The sequence below is a fragment of the Anomalospiza imberbis genome, chromosome 14, assembly GCF_031753505.1.
Source record: "Anomalospiza imberbis isolate Cuckoo-Finch-1a 21T00152 chromosome 14, ASM3175350v1, whole genome shotgun sequence".
NCBI classification, from domain to species: domain Eukaryota; kingdom Metazoa; phylum Chordata; class Aves; order Passeriformes; family Viduidae; genus Anomalospiza; species Anomalospiza imberbis.
The window spans coordinates 8,886,217-8,904,184 of NC_089694.1; the positions used below are offsets into that span (position 1 = coordinate 8,886,217).

At 43.4% G+C, this 17,968-nt stretch overlaps 1 long non-coding RNA gene across 1 annotated transcript; it reads right to left on the reverse strand.

Annotated features, from left to right (window-relative positions):
• Positions 1-13,914: 13,914 nt before the first annotated feature.
• Positions 13,915-17,726, reverse strand: LOC137482471 (uncharacterized). The gene is made up of 3 exons (XR_011004084.1): positions 17,558-17,726; positions 16,740-16,883; positions 13,915-14,512 (listed from the first exon to the last, which is right to left on the reverse strand). It is a non-coding gene; the product is annotated as an uncharacterized lncRNA (long non-coding RNA).
• Between the last annotated feature and the right edge of the window lie 242 nt (positions 17,727-17,968).

Below are 17,968 nucleotides of genomic sequence, written 5' to 3' on the forward strand. Positions count from 1 at the left end.
TCCCTTGCTGGAAGGTAAGATCTCTTTCACCTGAAACAAAGACTTACATAATTCTCTCTGTCTCTCTGGTGACACTAATGAGTAGCTGCTCTGGGGAAAGCTCACTCAGATCCCTCTAAGTGATTTCCTTTAAGCTGTCATAGCTGCTGGCTGCACCACAGCTCCACACTACAGAATTAAGGCCTCCAGGGTAGCACATTCTCTGTGTGCTCTGTTTCTTTTATCTGTTTCCCCTCTGCTAAGATCTTACCTTTGTTCTCTAAACTTAGACCCACCACAGGTCAGGGCACAAAGCGTCAGAGTGAGCCTTAAATGTGAATTCATTCTCTTCCTCCCACATAACCCTCACCTGCCATCACCTCCCCCAGTATAGTTACCTTTCACTCTGTCTTCTCAATCCTTTACTCACACTTTGGTCTTTTACAGGCTTATGGTTCTACTTTGAAATGTGACATGAAATCTTTCATAGGATTCTATGCTCATTGTCTTTGAGTGACTCCAGATCGGACACGTTCAGTTCAAAGGAGGAGTGGGGGGAAGAGAACCAAATGCAGCAAAGTTTCTGACAGCTCGGGAGTTTGGCTGCCAGTCTCTCTTCCTCAAAGTGTTCTTCAGGATGAAGTGAGCGTTTTGAAGAGAAAGGTACCACTGTTCTCAACCTTGTTCACAGGAACAGCAGGGCCAAAATCCATTCCAAATTGAGGGCATCACTAAAGCTGTCAGACCTGATTCCATAGGCACAGGGAACAGTTGCACTGCAAATAGCAGTAATACATTGACCAAAGTCATCATACTGTAAATTCACTGGACCTAAACCTTCTGTTTCACCTGGTGATTCTCTAATCCTAAAACTCATCCTAACCACATCTGCCTTCTTCCCTTTCAGAGATGTTACCAAACCCAGTGGTGCTTTTAGGAGCTGTCTATAGACAAACTGCTCTCTGGTTTCCATATCTGATACCGACCACTACCTCAGCCTTCTTTCTTTCCTCTTCCTTATCTCTTGCATGTCATCTTCCATCAGTGGAGGCTCCTGTTTTCATAATACTGCCTGCTTCACTGTCTTCCAAGTCATTAAACAAAGCTGTGGGAAAACAGCAAATGTACAAAGTCTTCATGGATCTTCATGGGAAAATTTTGCTCTTTTTCCTTTTGAGGAATGTCAAAACTCGGACCAGGTATTTTTGCAATGCTAAGGGTCGGTGGGATATTCTGAACATGAGATCATGATTTCATGAGACTCAAGATCTTCATACTGCTAAGATGAGAAGACTTCCCAGCCACAGAGCACTGAACAAATTGCATGGAAATAAGACTGTCAGGGCAGACAGAGAAAAGTGGCTTGCAGGCTTTGTGGTGTGCAAGGACTGTTTTGGGCTCGATATTAAGGATAAGATTCACTGTGAGCTTTCCTTGGACATACTGGGAAGGACAATATAGGCTGATACAAAGCTATAAAAAGGTCTAGAGGCATATGGACACTAAAACATCAGATGCTGATGACTGGCAAGTTTAAAGCCTATCAGCTGTGAACAAATGAGAAGAAAAGCAAAGGGGTAAAATAAATAAAAGATAATGTAAGATAGTCAGACAAATAAAGAATAAATTTAAAGTCCAGAAGGCACATGGGGTGCTAGTAGTGAAGCAGCTGGAATGGCTCGCAGGGACACAGCAACCAGGGAAATTTATAGAGATGGCAAAATGACATTCTATAAAACAAGATAAATTAATTATTTGCCTCAGTGCCCCAGGAGAAAAGAAGCTGACAGAAAATGACATGTCATATAATTCTCAGGGTGACAAGGAGGGGAGCTAACAGAGATGCAAGGGTTGAGGCACATATATCCCTGCGGTGCTTCTTGGCTGCCCAGTGCAAACCTTCAGTGACGAATACAGAGAACATACCAATGGCAGGCCAGCTGTGCTCTGCAATGGGGAAAGGCTCTGTCTGATCGTTTTCATGAAGCTGAAGAAGATTTCTGGGTCTGACTCTCCTTTGCCACAGCCCTTATATTTTCATTTCTGCCTGCACAAAATGACTGTGAAATTATTCCAAAGGAGAATTCTCTTTTTTCCTCAGTGGTAGCTCAACACTCCCAGTTCACAGGTGTAAAGGCCTAGACAAGGTGTCAAGAAAAACATCAAGTATTAACACATACTGCTATTTACAAAAAAACAGGTGAGAAGCCTTTTCCAAAGTCATGTGAAATTAACAGTGGAGAGTTTTGACCTTTCACAAGCAAGGTGCAGCCCCCTGTGCTCTTGTTGTTTTTCTGCATACTGAAGGTATTGCCAGCTTCCTGATCCTGAATGGACCTCAGTGTAAGACAGAGGACTTACATAAGTACAACCAGTTTACTAGAGCTAAAATTGGGGTGAAAACTCATTTTGATTAATAGAGAGGGACCCGTTAACTCATGAAAAGCAGAATGCAAAATTCTTTGTCACACTTTTCCAGATTTTAACTACAATAATGATCAAAACTTGAGATAAAGACCATGAAAACACGAACTGATATACATTTGGTATTATTGTTGATTAACTTTCCATAATTTTAGAAAATCTTATAATACTGACACATATGTATAAAAAGATTGCATGGTGTAATATTATTTAGGATCATTAAAAGTGGCCTTACAGGCAAGCCTTATCAACTGCTGTTTAACCACATGGGGAGATAAATTTTGAAGAAGAGATAACACACTTGCAGTAAACTAGGAAAATTGCAGTAAACTTGGAAACTAATCCCAAAATTGTCTGTTCCTCAGCACAAGCCTGACCAATTCATTTGTCATCTGTACATTCTCTGCCTCCAGTATTCAAAACGACATTTCACAATATTATCAGCAGGCAAGCAGTTACACAGAGATAGATAAATATAAGGTCAGGAAAACCAGATAAGGTGGGAAATACCATTAATATATTTAAGCAAAACAGCCTCAAATGAGGCTGCTTGAATTGCCTCTTTTCAGATGTCAGTCAGTTGGATGATCATGGCAATTGTTTACTTTAGATGCTCTAAAAAAGGTAATCAAAAATGAAGAGAGAGATAATTCAAGTTATTTTTTTATGATTTTTTTAATGATTTCTTCCACTGTCTCAGCCACAAGACAGAGCTGGAGGGGAATACTGAGACTGGGATTTGTCAGTGTGTATTTTAGAGAGTTATTTCACCACAAAGTAACTGTTAGTGAAGTTAGAACATCAACAGGAGTAGGTAGAATAATTGACAAAGAAACAGGTTACACGTGGATCCTGTTTCCTTTTTGCCTTTTTACTAACAAGTTGTGGCAAAAGGCACCTCATTTAATGCATGCATTTAGGAGCATCCTGCAGTATTCTACATCACGGGCCAGAGAAAGAAGCACTGATCAACTCTTCTCCCCAGCACAACCTGTCCTTTACATATTGCCATTCTAAAATTATTTACTGGCCCGGGCTCTGACTGAATTTCTATTCTTTGTCCAAAATTCAGTCTTTTTACTCTTTGCAAACAAGAGACACCTCCTTTCCCTGGACAGTGATATCTTGGTACCATCTGCAGTAGACAGGAGCATACAAGCTTTGTTGATCTCGTAGGATATTCTGGACCCTAGGGTAGCTAACATTTCTTTGCAGTGGAATTTTAATTTCTTCCTTCCCAACATCTTGTAAAACAACAATAACTTAGATGTTCCAGTATTGTGCTCCAGCTCTTTCTTGTACTTTCTTCATCCTTGAATGATCCTTTTGTATTGGAGTGATTTACAGTATCCATTAAGCAGTTTAAGTGTTGTTTAGTTTTTCCTCACCATGTAGTAATTTCTTTTTAGAGATGTCTATACCTTCCTCTACCTGTAAACTTCTGATACACACTGGAGTCAGTCCATTTGCCTCTGGTGTAAGTACAGACCTGAAATGTGAATGATCCAGATAAGCACTTTCTGTTACTTCTGACTGTGAGATTTTGGAGCCTTAGGCTGCACTTTGCAGGTTTTTTCCTATCCTCCAAGCCATAGGGGCCAAATTTTCTTCATTGTACTAAAATGATTCTCCCTTTGTTTATTCCTGACCAGAACTGTTCAAAACTTAAACTGTTCTTATCCCAATTAATGTTTTACCTTTTCCCAATTCTCCTCCCCATCCCAGCTGTGTGTTAGTTAATGGCTGTGGTTAAACTACAGCGACCCTTATAAGAGCTATCTATAATCTGTTAAATTTTATTTAAAATTTGCCTCTAGATTCTACTAGGCCATTTATCTTTGTCTTTTTCCTCCTTGGACTTTCCGTAGAAACTAAATACAGCATCGTTTTCATAAAGACTGAACAACAAGAAGTTTAGATAAGGAAGGACACAGCAGCTCCCTTCTTGCCCTGTGTCCATTTGCTTTTAGTTTTTTTCTTAGTTATTACATTATTTGGTGCCCAAAACCGAGATAATTTCAGCTGCTTTCCAGCAACGCTGCAGCAAAGTTTTCGGACACGATTAAAACAAAAATTTTGTGATCCTGCGATCACAAAAAGCAGGAGGGCAGCAGCAGCGATGGCATTTTTAAAGCTGCCAAAACATAAACCCACAGCGGGAGCACCAACAGCTGGGGAGCCCTGGGGGCTCCATGGGAGCCGGGGTGGGCAGCAGCGACCGCGCGGCTCCGGCGCTCGCAGCGGCCTGCGGCGACACCGCGCGGAGCCGAGCGCAACTGACGGCGCCGGGACACCGCCACCGGGACACCGCCACCGGGACACAGCGACCGGGACACCGCGGCAACCGGCCGGGACACCGCCACCGGGACACAGCGACCGGGACACCGCCACCGGGACACAGCGACCGGGACACACCGACCGGGACACCGCCACCGGGACACCGCCACCGGGACACCGCGGCAACCGGGACACAGCGACCGGGACACCGCCACCGGGACACCGCCACCGGGACACACCGACCGGGACACCGCCACCGGGACACCGCGGCCACCGGCCGGGACACCGCCACCGGGACACCGCCACCGGTACACCGCCGCCGGGACACCGCCACCGGGACACACCGACCGGGACACCACGGCCACCGGGACACACCGACCGGGACACCACGGCCACCGGCCGGGACACCGCCACCGGGACACAGCCACCGGGACACCGCCACCGGGACACACCGACCGGGACACCGCGGCAACCGGCCGGGACACACCGACCGGGACACCGCCGCCGGGACACCGCCACCGGGACACCACGGCAACCGGCCGGGACACCGCCACCGGGACACACCGACCGGGACACCGCCACCGGGACACCGCCACCGGGACACCGCCGCCGGGACACTGCCGCCGGGACACACCGACCGGGACACACCGACCGGGACACCGCCACCGGGACACCGCCACCGGGACACCGCCGCCGGGACACTGCCGCCGGGACACCGCCGCCGGGACACACCGACCGGGACACCGCGGCCGCCAGCCGGGACACAGCGACCGGGACACCGAGGCTACCGGCTGGGACACCGCGGCTACCGGCCCCTTAAAGGCAGCGGGCAGGGCTCGGGCTCTCCTAGCTCTCCATCACCAGCGAACAGCGCAGGGACAGGTCGTGGGAAAGCCACCACGGGACACAGATAATCACAGAATGCTTTGGGTTGGAAGGGATCTCAGAGATGGGCAGGGACTCCTTCCACAAGGGGAAAAGAGAGAAGGCAAAAGAAGCTGGAGTGCAGGCTCAGTATGAATGAGCTAGCTGCTCAAATCCTGTAGCTGTGTTAAGGAAAAACTGCACTGAAAAGATAAGTCCATCCTGAAAATAAAAGAGGAGAACTGCTGGAGTCTAGGTCCAGTTGCTGAACTTCAAAGCAAGGGGATTTTCATCCTGTTTTAAGAGAAAAGCTCAATAGACCCAATCCATTCACTTCCATGAACCAACCATGTTTTAGACCATCTCAGTGCTGGATAAAGCTGGTTTCCAATGGATTGTTGTCCATATCAACTGTCTCCTACCTTTGAATCCATTCTAAATGCCTAATGATGCATTGAAGCCCACACCAATGAATCTCAGACAGCAAATCAAAATGAGACCATTTAAACTTATCTATTTTTATTAGCCAGAAATTCACCAAATTTTCTTCAGTGACATTTAGAAATCTTCATCATCCCACCAGGTGCTGCAAAAATGTGCAAAAGCATATAACTCCCTGGACACTGAGGCATGTGCCAGCACTCAAGCAGGGAACACTTAGCTCTCCTTAGGGTTCCTACCCTATTTCTGCAAAGCAAGGACCTGGCCTGGCCTGGCCTGGCTGCTGCCCTGTGCATATCTACTAACGAGGGATCAGAGAACAAGGAAAACACACCATTTTCAGTGACCTCTCCCTGGAGGAAGGAACTTTCAGTCTCCTCTACTATATATCCTGGGCAGGGCTGGCTGTCAGGAAGTATTTTTACTTTGAAGTGGTTAAGTTTATGTCATATAAATATCAGTGATTTCTCAGCTGGCAAAGGATGGCAGACAAATATGAGTCTCTGTCAAGCATCTGGACTGGAGGAACAAGGCTCAATAGGGGCAGCCAGGGTGCAGATCCACTCCACCCACCTGGGCTGCAAGATGAGCACACAGAGGGTGGTGTCAGCCAGAACAAGTCATGTCTTTCAAGATGTTCATTGTAGATCTACAAGTGCAGAGATTGTTCCAGCCGTCTGCCACTTCATCCACCCACCTCCTTCACACAAGCACAACTAATTTTCTCTGTGTCCCTGTGAGTTGATACAACAGGCCAGCTGAGCATGTTTTGCTGCCACCATCTCAACCCACTGTGGGAATCTGTCAGCATCAGTACAACCAGGTCTGAACAATCACAATTTTTGTGCTGGTTTGCTTCCTTCACAGCCATCATTCCAAGTCAGGGGAATGAGTATATTAAATTCCCTCTTAAAACACCTTTCTGTGCATGTATTCATTCATCTTACCAATCTTACAGAATAAAGTTGCCTCTATGACTCTTGCAGCCATCTTATAAGTTGGCCCAAATAGAGCAAGCTTCGAGAACATAAGCCCTTGATCATGGAAAACCCAAATGGCTTTTCAGGAAAATTCATTTTCTTGTCTATTCCAGTAGAAAGTCTTCACATAACTAAACTTATTTGATGGATGGATGGATGGATCTTATAAGTTGGCCCAAATAGAGCAAGCTTCGAGAACATAAGCCCTTGATCATGGAAAACCCAAATGGCTTTTCAGGAAAATTCATTTTCTTGTCTATTCCAGTAGAAAGTCTTCACATAACTAAACTTATTTGATGGATGTTGACAAAGCAGTCAGCCTTTTCACAATGAAGGTTGCTTCTAGAAATAGGTAAATGTCCTTCACCCAAGGGCTGGGATCCCAGCTTCAACAGAATAAACAGACCTTTCCTGCACCTACTAACTGCTGAAGCATTTCCTGGGCACAACAGACTCCATCAGTGCCAAAGAAAAAAGCTCACTGAAGAAAGAGAATCTCAGAACAGTAATGGGTACTACCAGCAGCCAGCTTTACTACAGGGGTAAAATGACACCTTCTTGAGAGAATCCCTCTAATTCCACCAAGTCTGGGATGAGTTTTAATTCAGAATAAGGGAACAATGCTTGTAAAACCATCACAGCATTGAAATTAACATAGCTGCTCCTACACGCAGATTTTCAGAACCAGAACAGTAAGCAGTGTCTTTGTGCCTGTCCCTCTGTTGTTATCTGGCCCTCATGTCTCAGCACTACTTTTGCATTCATCAGCAAGGCCAGTTAAAAATTGCCTGAACTGCCATTTGACCAAGTGCTTATCTGCACAACTGCACAAACCCATACCATCAGTTAGGAAAAACAATTTTCCCTGGCTACTCGAGACAGCCTAATTACCTAATCTGACAGGTTATTAATGGTCCAAGTCAACAAAAAGTATAATGGATGCTGATAAGCACAAGCTGCCTGAACATTTGGCACGTACAACCCAGCCAGAAATCTTTGCTGTGAAAAGCTGCCATTGGCCACAGGACTGAACTGTCTGATTTCTCAGGGTTTCATTTAACAGGTCTATCAACATGATAAAGAGACAAACTAGCAAGTTTAATCCATTAATGAGGACTGTGAATCAGCCGAACAGTATAAAAGATATTTATGTAGCAGCTTAATGTAAAAATAAATCTCTGCTTCATTTCTCAATAATTGTAACACCCTCGCCTTCATCCTAGGGAGGAGAGCAGCACATGTCCATGTTCACCAGGAAATGGGCAGCAAGAATTATGACAGAGCCCTTGTTTAAAGCACTATCAGCACTCCCATAACTCACCACAAGTGCTGCACTATTTCATGGGTCTGTTTTAAAGATCCAATTACTAGACTCATATGATCCTATCAGAAGCTCAGGTTTTCATTTTAAAGAGGAAAAAAAGATATATTACCTGCAGGTACTGGGAGCAGTGGACAAAGCTGTTTCCTGAACAGCTCAAAGACAGAAAGTATTGAAACAGGAGCTCATGGCACCAGTTATTTATTTTAACCTCAGGGCTCTACACGCCACTCTTTTAATCATTTGACTCCTTCCCCCTGAGGTGTAAATGCCTGGGGATAGCATCATTGAGGCGTTTAAGGATGAAAAGAAAGAATCAATTTGTCCCTTAGACTTCAAATTGTAGTTAGCACATTCTAAAGCTGATAGTAGCTGGAACAACTGCACCACAAAGGCAAACAGCAGCTCACACCTCTAACACCCACGACATAGATTTTTCACAGAAACTATTTAAATTCAATCTGGTTCGCTGACTTTTTTTTTTTTTAATTAAGTAGAACTTCTTTTATTGTGTTTTGTTGCTCCAATTCCCTGTGAGAGCTTTCATCCACTTCTGTAGGTAGTCCACTTCTTTGCTCAAGCATCCATCTTCTACTGCTCATACAATGAACGGGTTTAAGGGGGTTACCTGGGCAATGAATACTCCAGAGGATCTCATGTATGTTTTGAACCGTGTCCCATCATTAAGCAAAACTTCACACCACTGAAATATTTATTTCTTTATCTCTGCAAATTCCCAGCTTCATGACAGCCATACCTTGGAAAAACATAAGACACCTACCCACTTTAACGTGATCTGGATGATGCTCCTAAGTGACGTTTAAAATCAAGATACTTCAGGGTGTTCCACATTTGCAACAGCTTGTACTCCCTGAAAATAAGTCCCAGTGGCTCACTCAATGCTTGCATTACTTAGAGCATTTTAGGGCTTCTAATCCAGATAAGGTAATTATTGATTTCTTTGCATGGTTTTTCCTCTACCCAGCGGTAAAACTACAAATATCTACATAAGCATTCTGAGGCAAACTCAAATATTTTAAATCGCAGCAAAGAGAAATGCAAAGCAATTTTGCTTGGAACTGCCAAGTGAGCCACATCAAAAACATAATCTTTCATTAATTTTAAAATTTTTCACCACTATTGTGATTTAACCCCAGACAGCAACTAAGCACCACACAGCCACCCAGTGGAATGTGTAAATGAGAAAGTAAATGTAAGAATACCCCATTGAGAAAAAGACAGTTTCATAGGAAAGCAAAAGCTGTACACACAAGCAAATCAAAACAAGGAGCTCATTTCCCACTTTGCAAGGCATGCATGTTCTCAGCATCCCCAGGACAGCAGGGCTGCATTACCTGTACAGTGACTCAGGAAGACAAACACCATCACTCCAAACATCCCCCCCTTGCTCCTTCCCCCCCAGTTTCCCGTGCTGAGGATGAGGCCCTATGCTCTGGGGTACCCTCGGCTCAGCCGGGGTCAGCTGTCCTGGCTGGGTCCCCTCCCAGCTCCTTGTGCACCCCCAGCCTCTCGCTGCTGGGGTGGGCTGGGGAGCAGAGAAGGCCCCGGCTCAGGGTAAACCCTGCTCAGCAGTGACAAAAACATCTCTGAGTTATCAGCACTGGTTACAGCACAAATCCAAACCATGGGCCCAAGAGAAAATTAACTCCTTCCCACCTTCTCAAAATCCCACTATATCTAACCAACAGCAATGGCTCATACTGTCCACAAGACCATTGGTGATATTGGATGACATTGGAGGCTGCAGACATTTAATGGATACAATTATGGTCAACAGAGAAGGGAAGTCATGATATAACTTGCAGAATATTATTAGCCTGTTTAGGCAGTGATAACATCATTCCTTAAAACTATTATTGGGCCAAAACCACAGTCATTCTGTGGTGTTAGTTCTGTATAATTGAGCTAGACCTGTATAACTGAGCTAGACCTCTTTTCCTGTAACTGTGTAACACCAGTTACATTTTTAATAACTACATAACTACTCACCTCTTTGATATTCCTCACTTGCTTCTCAGTAACTTCAAGATCAGACTTTGCACCAGTTCACTACTGCAGGGTACCTGGGGGTCCTGGAGCTCTGGGCACTCCCACATGTGTGTATGCAGTAACACTGCAGCCCATGGCAAAGACATGAAGCTAAACATGAACAAATAATGAAGTCCCTTTCAAACCAGGCTCCTCACCCCACAGAAGGCTTTGCATAATGCTTCAATATAAAGTTTAAAAAAATTCTTCCCTGAGGGCATAAATATTTCCAGAAAAACACATTACCACAAGTGGTATTATGGAGTCCAAGAAAACACAGCATCTTTACAGAGTTAGAGCAACCTGCAGTAATCTGGGGTGTAGCAATCTCTGTTGCTATTCCTTTTCTCATCTCTAGAGTGCACATAATTTCCATCTATGGAATCAGTATCTTTGCACATCTTATGTAAATGTTTTGTAAAATCTAGGGCAAGAAGGCTAATGGATCACAAAATGAATACATTTTCTGCTATAGGATCACAAATCTGATGAAGTAAGGGAAAGGGAAAAATACACCAAATACACCAAAGAAGTAATAGAAACGGGAAGATACATGAAATGGCACAAAGGGCTGCAGGAAGTGACATAAAAATTTAACTAGTGTGAGGTAAATATTCCTAAGCTGTTCTTTCATGTGTATACATAAAAATCAATCAACAGAGCATATCCCTAATTGTATTTCACAATTCTGCATTCCCTGACTATTGGAAAGCTACAATAAAATCCAGCATTTAGCCTTGCTTTAGAAAGCTATTTGCTTCAGGTCTGTGTTTTGACCTATGAAAATCTTTTACTTTCACATCACTTTTGGGTAACATCAGAAATCTCATTTTATTCTGTCACAAGATGCTAAGTAAAACGAACACATTCAACTTCCCTCACTGTCACGGGCAGATTTTCCCCGAATTTTCTTCACATTTCTACACGTACCACAAGAGGGAGCACAGAGTTCACCTTCTTTAAGCTCTGCCAAAGAAGAGGTAAACTGTTCGATGTAGTCATAAACTGTGACTTAAGTCAGGCTAGGAGTTGAGAGTGTTTTTGTACAGCACACCGGTGCTCAGACAAAGAAAAGGAACGGTTTCTTCTTTGAGAAAGGTGTTACCTCACATTCTCACTTACATTGCTTTCTTCAAAGACAGCCACTGCTGCAGATTTCACCTGAAGAGAGACACACAGACTGATGCCACAGGAGGGTAAAATCAAAGCAATCCTGATGGGAAGAAGCCTGCAGGCTCACCAAAGCTGTGTGAATAGGATATTTGGAAGAAATTTATAACCTTTCCTAACATATCAGGTATACATGTGGGAGCAGGGACAGATGAGGAAAATACACCCTTCTGACTGCACATACTGCCTCTAACGGCAGTGTACTGTGACTTCTCATTAAAACACTATCAGAAAATAGCTCCCTATAAAAACCCCTGAATCTCCTCTTCTGCAGCACACATGACAAAAAAAGGGAAAAGCTCGCAGTACAGGAAGGTTTCCCTGGTCATTCCTTCCTTCTTTCTCTCCCTTCACTCCACTACCTTCTCCTACAGTCATTAAATCTCTTTTTACATTACAAAACTGAATAGTTATAATGATTATAAATCCAGCCAGCTACAGGTGGCTGCTGAAATATTATGAAACTGCTGTTAACAGCAACAGTTAATATCCTATTCCAGCAGAGCAATCAAGCAGCTGCTCAAGCACGTTGACTTCCAACCTGTAGCAGTTACACTCCATGCCATTGCTCCCACTCCTATCAAACACAGCAATTTACCTATCCTTAAACATTGCTTCATAAAGATGGACACAAACTTTCCAGGAGGAGGAGAAGAAAACTCTCTGTCTCACACTTACCTTCCTCTTGGATAAAGTCACGCTGGGCTGGTGTTACCTGACTCAAACCCAGGCTGTATTTGCAGTCCTCTTCACAATTGGTTTCCAATATGAGGTGAAGGTGCTTGCTCAGTTCAGGTCTTCACTGCTTAGTTGTTTCCTTTTAATGATTCATTGTATTTCAATTCCAAAAAGCTAATTACAGAATAATTTTTATACAGTATACCTCTACAGACCCTCATATATTGACTGACCACTTACATTTTTGTTATAGGAACAGATACAGATGCTGGGGATTTCTATAATTATGGCTCCTATAAAATTTCAAAATTTTGTGCTAAAGAGGGTATATTAAAGGGAAAAATGGATACTTCAGTCAGTAAGGCTGAACATGGGCAACCAATTTATATACAGAGAACTGCCCAAATTTCCTTCACCATTCCACCTCCCCATGCCTCACATCTCCGTAATGGCAGTTGCAAAATTGTCATAAATAGTAGGATGAAATAACAATTACTTACTACATTTGCAGAAGATTGAGACACAGATAACACAAGAGATTGTAGCAGAACCTCCCTTGCATGTTACTGGACAGTTCACAACTCTTTGAAGTTTCCTGACTTTGGTCCCTGTCCATAAAGTGAGTTGGAATTATTCATAGTACCCACAGCATTTGGGATGATGGATAGTTCTATATCTGCATAAATGACTATTTCTAGATATTAATATAAATTTATAAAATTTATATATATTTATATAAATGAAATAATGAAGAACATACCTAGTAAAGATTTGTTTCTAAAATAATAATGGAAATACAGAAAAAGGTAATCAGAAACGGACTTTCCAGTGGTCATTTTGGAACTAACACAAGGTTATATTTAGGGCTTAAAAAGGGAATTTATGTAGTATGTTTTTTATGGGTACAATGTATTTTACAATTGTAAATGGGTAAACATCAGCTGTGTTTATTCTAAACATTATTCTAAACAGACCCAGCTTTCCCAGAGATAATTTAATAGCAAAGAGTGTGTGACCATTCCAATTTCACATATGAATAAATGATGCACATAGAAGTGATTATTTGTTGTCAAGGGCCAGCAAAGGAAGAAGGAATATGGTCTTCCAAGTCTAGTTCAAAATTCATAGCCAGCCCCTAAATAAATTAATTTGAAAAAAAGAAAGTAATTTTCACTCTAGGAATATGTAAACATTATAGAGGACTGTCATCCCTCAGAAACAGTAAAATATGAACCCTTAAACAGAGATTAAAAATGGTTTTTTAGTCTATTATCTAGCACTTTCTAGGGAAAAAACAAGTTAATATTGCATCCTTTTTACTTATTCTCGGTCTTCTGGGACCCTAGGTGCTACCAGTTTTTTGCTCCATAAATGCAGAGTCTAGAAACTTTGAGGTGTTAAAACATACATGTTTTTTTTTTACCTTTTAGAAGAGATGAGAGCCTAATTTAATTGTGACCCCAAAGGGGTGGCTTTAGCAGATCCAATAAATATTGATTTATCATAACGGCACTGCTAGAGGTACCTGTGCACCAAAGAGTTCTTCACTTTTTACCTAAAGGGTTTGAGAAATAGTGCACTACAGCAGCTGCTGAGAGAACACTCAGTGCAGTATGTTCAGGTCATTCCAGGTGTCTTGCAACATTTCCATGTCACTTCAACAGGAACTTCTTACATGCCAGCCTTTCAAGAACAATCTATGTCCTTCAAGAACCAACTGCACAAAGGGAAGACTGAGGCTCTCAGTTTATTTGTCTGCATAAAATCAAAGATCTGCAGAGGGGGAAGGAAGAGATCTGAAAGTGAGACTGCCAAGAGATTTGGATGAGGACACAACAGAGGGACATCTGCTCCGGGCGGGTTGGTCAGAATGAGCAGTGACAGCAGTGTCTGCCATCTCAACACAGTGCCTTCTCCATAGTCAGCAACATTCCAATTCTTATCTTGTTCTTCTTTCAACTAATATTTTATTGTGCTTTTGAATATGCAGCACAGAAAGGGAAGCTGAATTGCCATGTACTGCACACACATTATTTTCCAAGCAGTCACGTATGCCTAATCAGCAAAAAGCACTTACATTATTTTCACAAGTTATTAACTGAAATGGGAAACCAGCTTACTGTGATTCCATTACAAAAGAGTTACTGCACTCTGGTGCAGCTGGTATGATAAGTATCAATTGGCTTGAGAGAAACCAACTATGGCTGTACCACAACATTCAGTCTTGCATTTCCCCAGTATTTACAGGATTGCCACACACAGCCCAGATTTAATCCTATAAAATGAAAGAGAGGTGCTGATCTTCAAATTAATGCAGATCATCAGGCCTCTGTGTAAAACAGAAATAGAATGAGAAACCAGTTGTGTTAATAAGAATATGGACAATCCTAAGAGATATACTGGCATTAAAGGTTTTCAGCACTTTTCATCTGCTACCTAGGACATCAACCACAGTCAATCCAGAGCTCTCATCAGGATCTCTTCTGCTTCACCCAAGTTTTGCACTTAATTCTCAAGTTAGTAGCTATTTTCCTTCTTCAAGCCAATAAAGATCTGTGCCGAGCTATCAAACCAACTCCTTTGACACGCTCAAGAAATTTTTCCTGTTAACCTCATCACATATTTCATCTCAGAATGTTTTTTCAATGTAGATATGGACAGGATTGTTTTCTAAGCCTAAATATTAAACTTCATTAACATATATTTATATATTTAAAGCAGTTTAAAGAATGCTGAAATACATTACCAACATGCCAAGAGACATTTCAAGCACAGCAAACACCAGTGCCCCTCATGCAGCTGAAGCTTTGCTGTCATCCACAAACAGATGCATATTCTTCCCTTCATCTTTCAAACACTCCATGGACAAGGTCAGCTTTATGACTGATCTGTCACATTTTACTTTGTTTGGGAGCCACAGAAAACCAAGAAAGCAGTAGCAACAAGGTTGGTTAAACACAAAGTAATGAAAATGTATTTAAATCACACTCTTTTAGGACATTTTTCAGTGGCATTATGCAGCAACTATGACATAGGTTGCTCATCTCATGACAAGACAATACAAATCCAAAATAACAACTCAAACATCAGTCAGCAGTGTAAATGTAGCCAGCCTGAGGACATCTGAAAAATACAAATATATTGTGGGTTGGCTTTGGCTAAACACAGCCTAAAAAGCTGCTGTCTCCCCTCTTTGATAAAGAAGGGAGAAAATAGGATGAAAATAACAATGGGCTAAAATAAACACAGTTTAATAATGCAAAAGCAGAGGCCAGGCACAGAAGCAAAAGAAGACACAATATTTATTCTCTATGTCCCATTAGCAGACAATGTCCAGCTACTTTTGGGGAAGTAGGGCTTCAGCCCATGCAGCAGCTGTTTTAGAAGACAAATTTCATAATAATGAATGCCCTACACCCTTTTCCCTTAGCCTTTATTGCTGAGCAGACATCATATGGTCTGGGATATCCCTTTGGTCAGGCAGGCTCAGCTGTCCTGGCTCTTCTCCAATATGGGTCTCTTCCACCATAGGCTGCAGTCCTTCAGGAACAGACTGTTCCTAAGTGGGTCCCCCACAGGGTCACAAGTTCTGCCAGCAAACCTGCTCCTGCACTGGCCCCCATGGGGTCATAAACTCCTTTGGGTACATCCACCTGCCCCAGGGGTTCTCCCTGGACTGCAGGTGGATCTCTGCTCCACCATGGACCCCCACAGGCTCCAGGGGCACAGCTGCCTCACCACAGCTTTGCACCACAGGCTGCAGGGGACTCTCTGCTCTGGCACCTGGAGAACCTCCTGCCATTCTTCTTCATTGACCTGGGTGTCTGCAGATCTATTCTTCTCATATTCTCATTCCTCCCTCTGATTGCAGTTGCTGCTGTGCAGGTTTTTTTCTCTTCTTAATTCTGTTGTCCCAGATGTGGTACCAGCATTGTTGCTGAACTCAGCTTTGGCCAGCAGTGGGTCCATCCTGCAGCCAGCTGGCATTGGCTTGTTGAATGTGGGGAAAGCTTCTCACACAAGCCACCCCTGTAGCTCCTCACAGAAATTTTATCTGCTGTTGATCATGGATTTGGTTTGTATGGAAGACAGAAGTAACAAAATTTAGTCCCTTCTGGCTCTTGGGAGATCCCACTAAAATTCCTGGACATGCTCTCCAAGATGCAGGGGTTTCTCTTTGACCATAGACACATGTGTAACTGTAACACATTTGTAACTATAAAACAAGCATATCACTGTCTATTTCACATCCAGGACATTCTTTATGAAGTTCTGACAGTTTCTTTAGTCAGAGGAAATTAAATTGCTCAAATCTTGTTTCCTGGAATTGACAGCATTTCGTCCATAGGATGCATAGAATCATTGTTTTCCCCAACACAAATTAGTCCCTAGACCTTTGAACACAATTAAGGTTGAAGGTGGCAGTCTGAGCTTTATAACTTGGGATCAGGATATGAATAGGGCAATAAACTAGGAAATGTCAAAAAAACCCATCATGTTAAAAAAAACACTTTCTGCAAAGTTACCCAGAGTCATCTTTGATACAAGCACCTTACTTTTTCAAGCGTTAGCATCACAAAGTGCTGTCCCAAACCTTCTCATAGAGAATGCCACAGGAATAGGTTCACAAAGGTATTGCTCCAGGCCAAACCAAGTTGTAGGGAAAGGAATGAAGTCAAGGTCTGAGTCAAAGAAGAGCCCTGCAGCAGAACAGAGACAGCAAGGAGTTCTGTCAGTATAAAGATAGAACCAATAAAGCAGTCACACAGCCCCAGTGAGGTGAGAGGAGAGGAGAGGAGAAAAATACTGAAAAAAAATTTGCCTGTGGGCTGCAATGCCAGGAGTAACCAAAAGACTTTTGACAGGTCACAGAGTCAGGAAGCATTTCTGCACTGACAGCCTCTATGTCTTCAGCTAGAATGTAAACTAATCCAGCCTTGATATGAAGACAGAGAACACAGAACTCCACCACTTGTATTTCAAAACAGATATTTAAATCTTTGCCTCATTTCTAATCTATAATTTTCTGGCTTCAGCTTTCAGACACTAGTTTTAGAGTTTGGGGGTTCTTAGCCCTTTGCTGCTGTACTCTCTGTAAGACTCTCTAGAAAGTAGTATTTCATTCTCATCCCCCAAAATCAAGATCTCAGTCTCAAGTCATTTTGTCATCTCATTTATGACAGTCTCTATCAGTACACCACAGTAAGATCACAGAACTGCTGGAAGTCTCCCTGTGCAGGAAATCGTTTCCAGGACTCCTGTTGAGGAACCATTGCTGTAACAGCACCGACAACATAATTACAGCAGGAGTGGAATTAGAGATCTCCAGGAGAAAGGACTCAGTCTTGCATGGATTTGCGCATTTCCCCTTCACCTGCTGGCACACGGTACTTTGCAAGGTCAGCCTTAAAAAGCTGAATTCAACAAGTGTAAGGTCATGAGGAGCAATAAAGGTAAATACTGGTGACTGTTCTCCCTCACTCCTGGGTCTCAGCCGGGTCCCTCAGGCCTCACTGCGGACCCATCCGCAGCTCCCGCGGAGCCGGCCAGGGCTCTCCCGCACCGCGGCGGGCACCGACACAACTTCACAACTTCACCGCAGCCGCTCCGCGCCCCTGAACGAGGCTTCGAAAAGTTACGGCCGGCCTGCGGGAGCGGAGGGAGCGGGCGGTACGGCCCCAGGGCGGTGAACGGCCGTAGGGCAGCCCCGGTGGGGCGGCTCTCTGTGCCCGCCCGGGGGAGGAGGCCCGGCGAGCGGGGCACGGCGCGTCCCACCCCCGGCCTT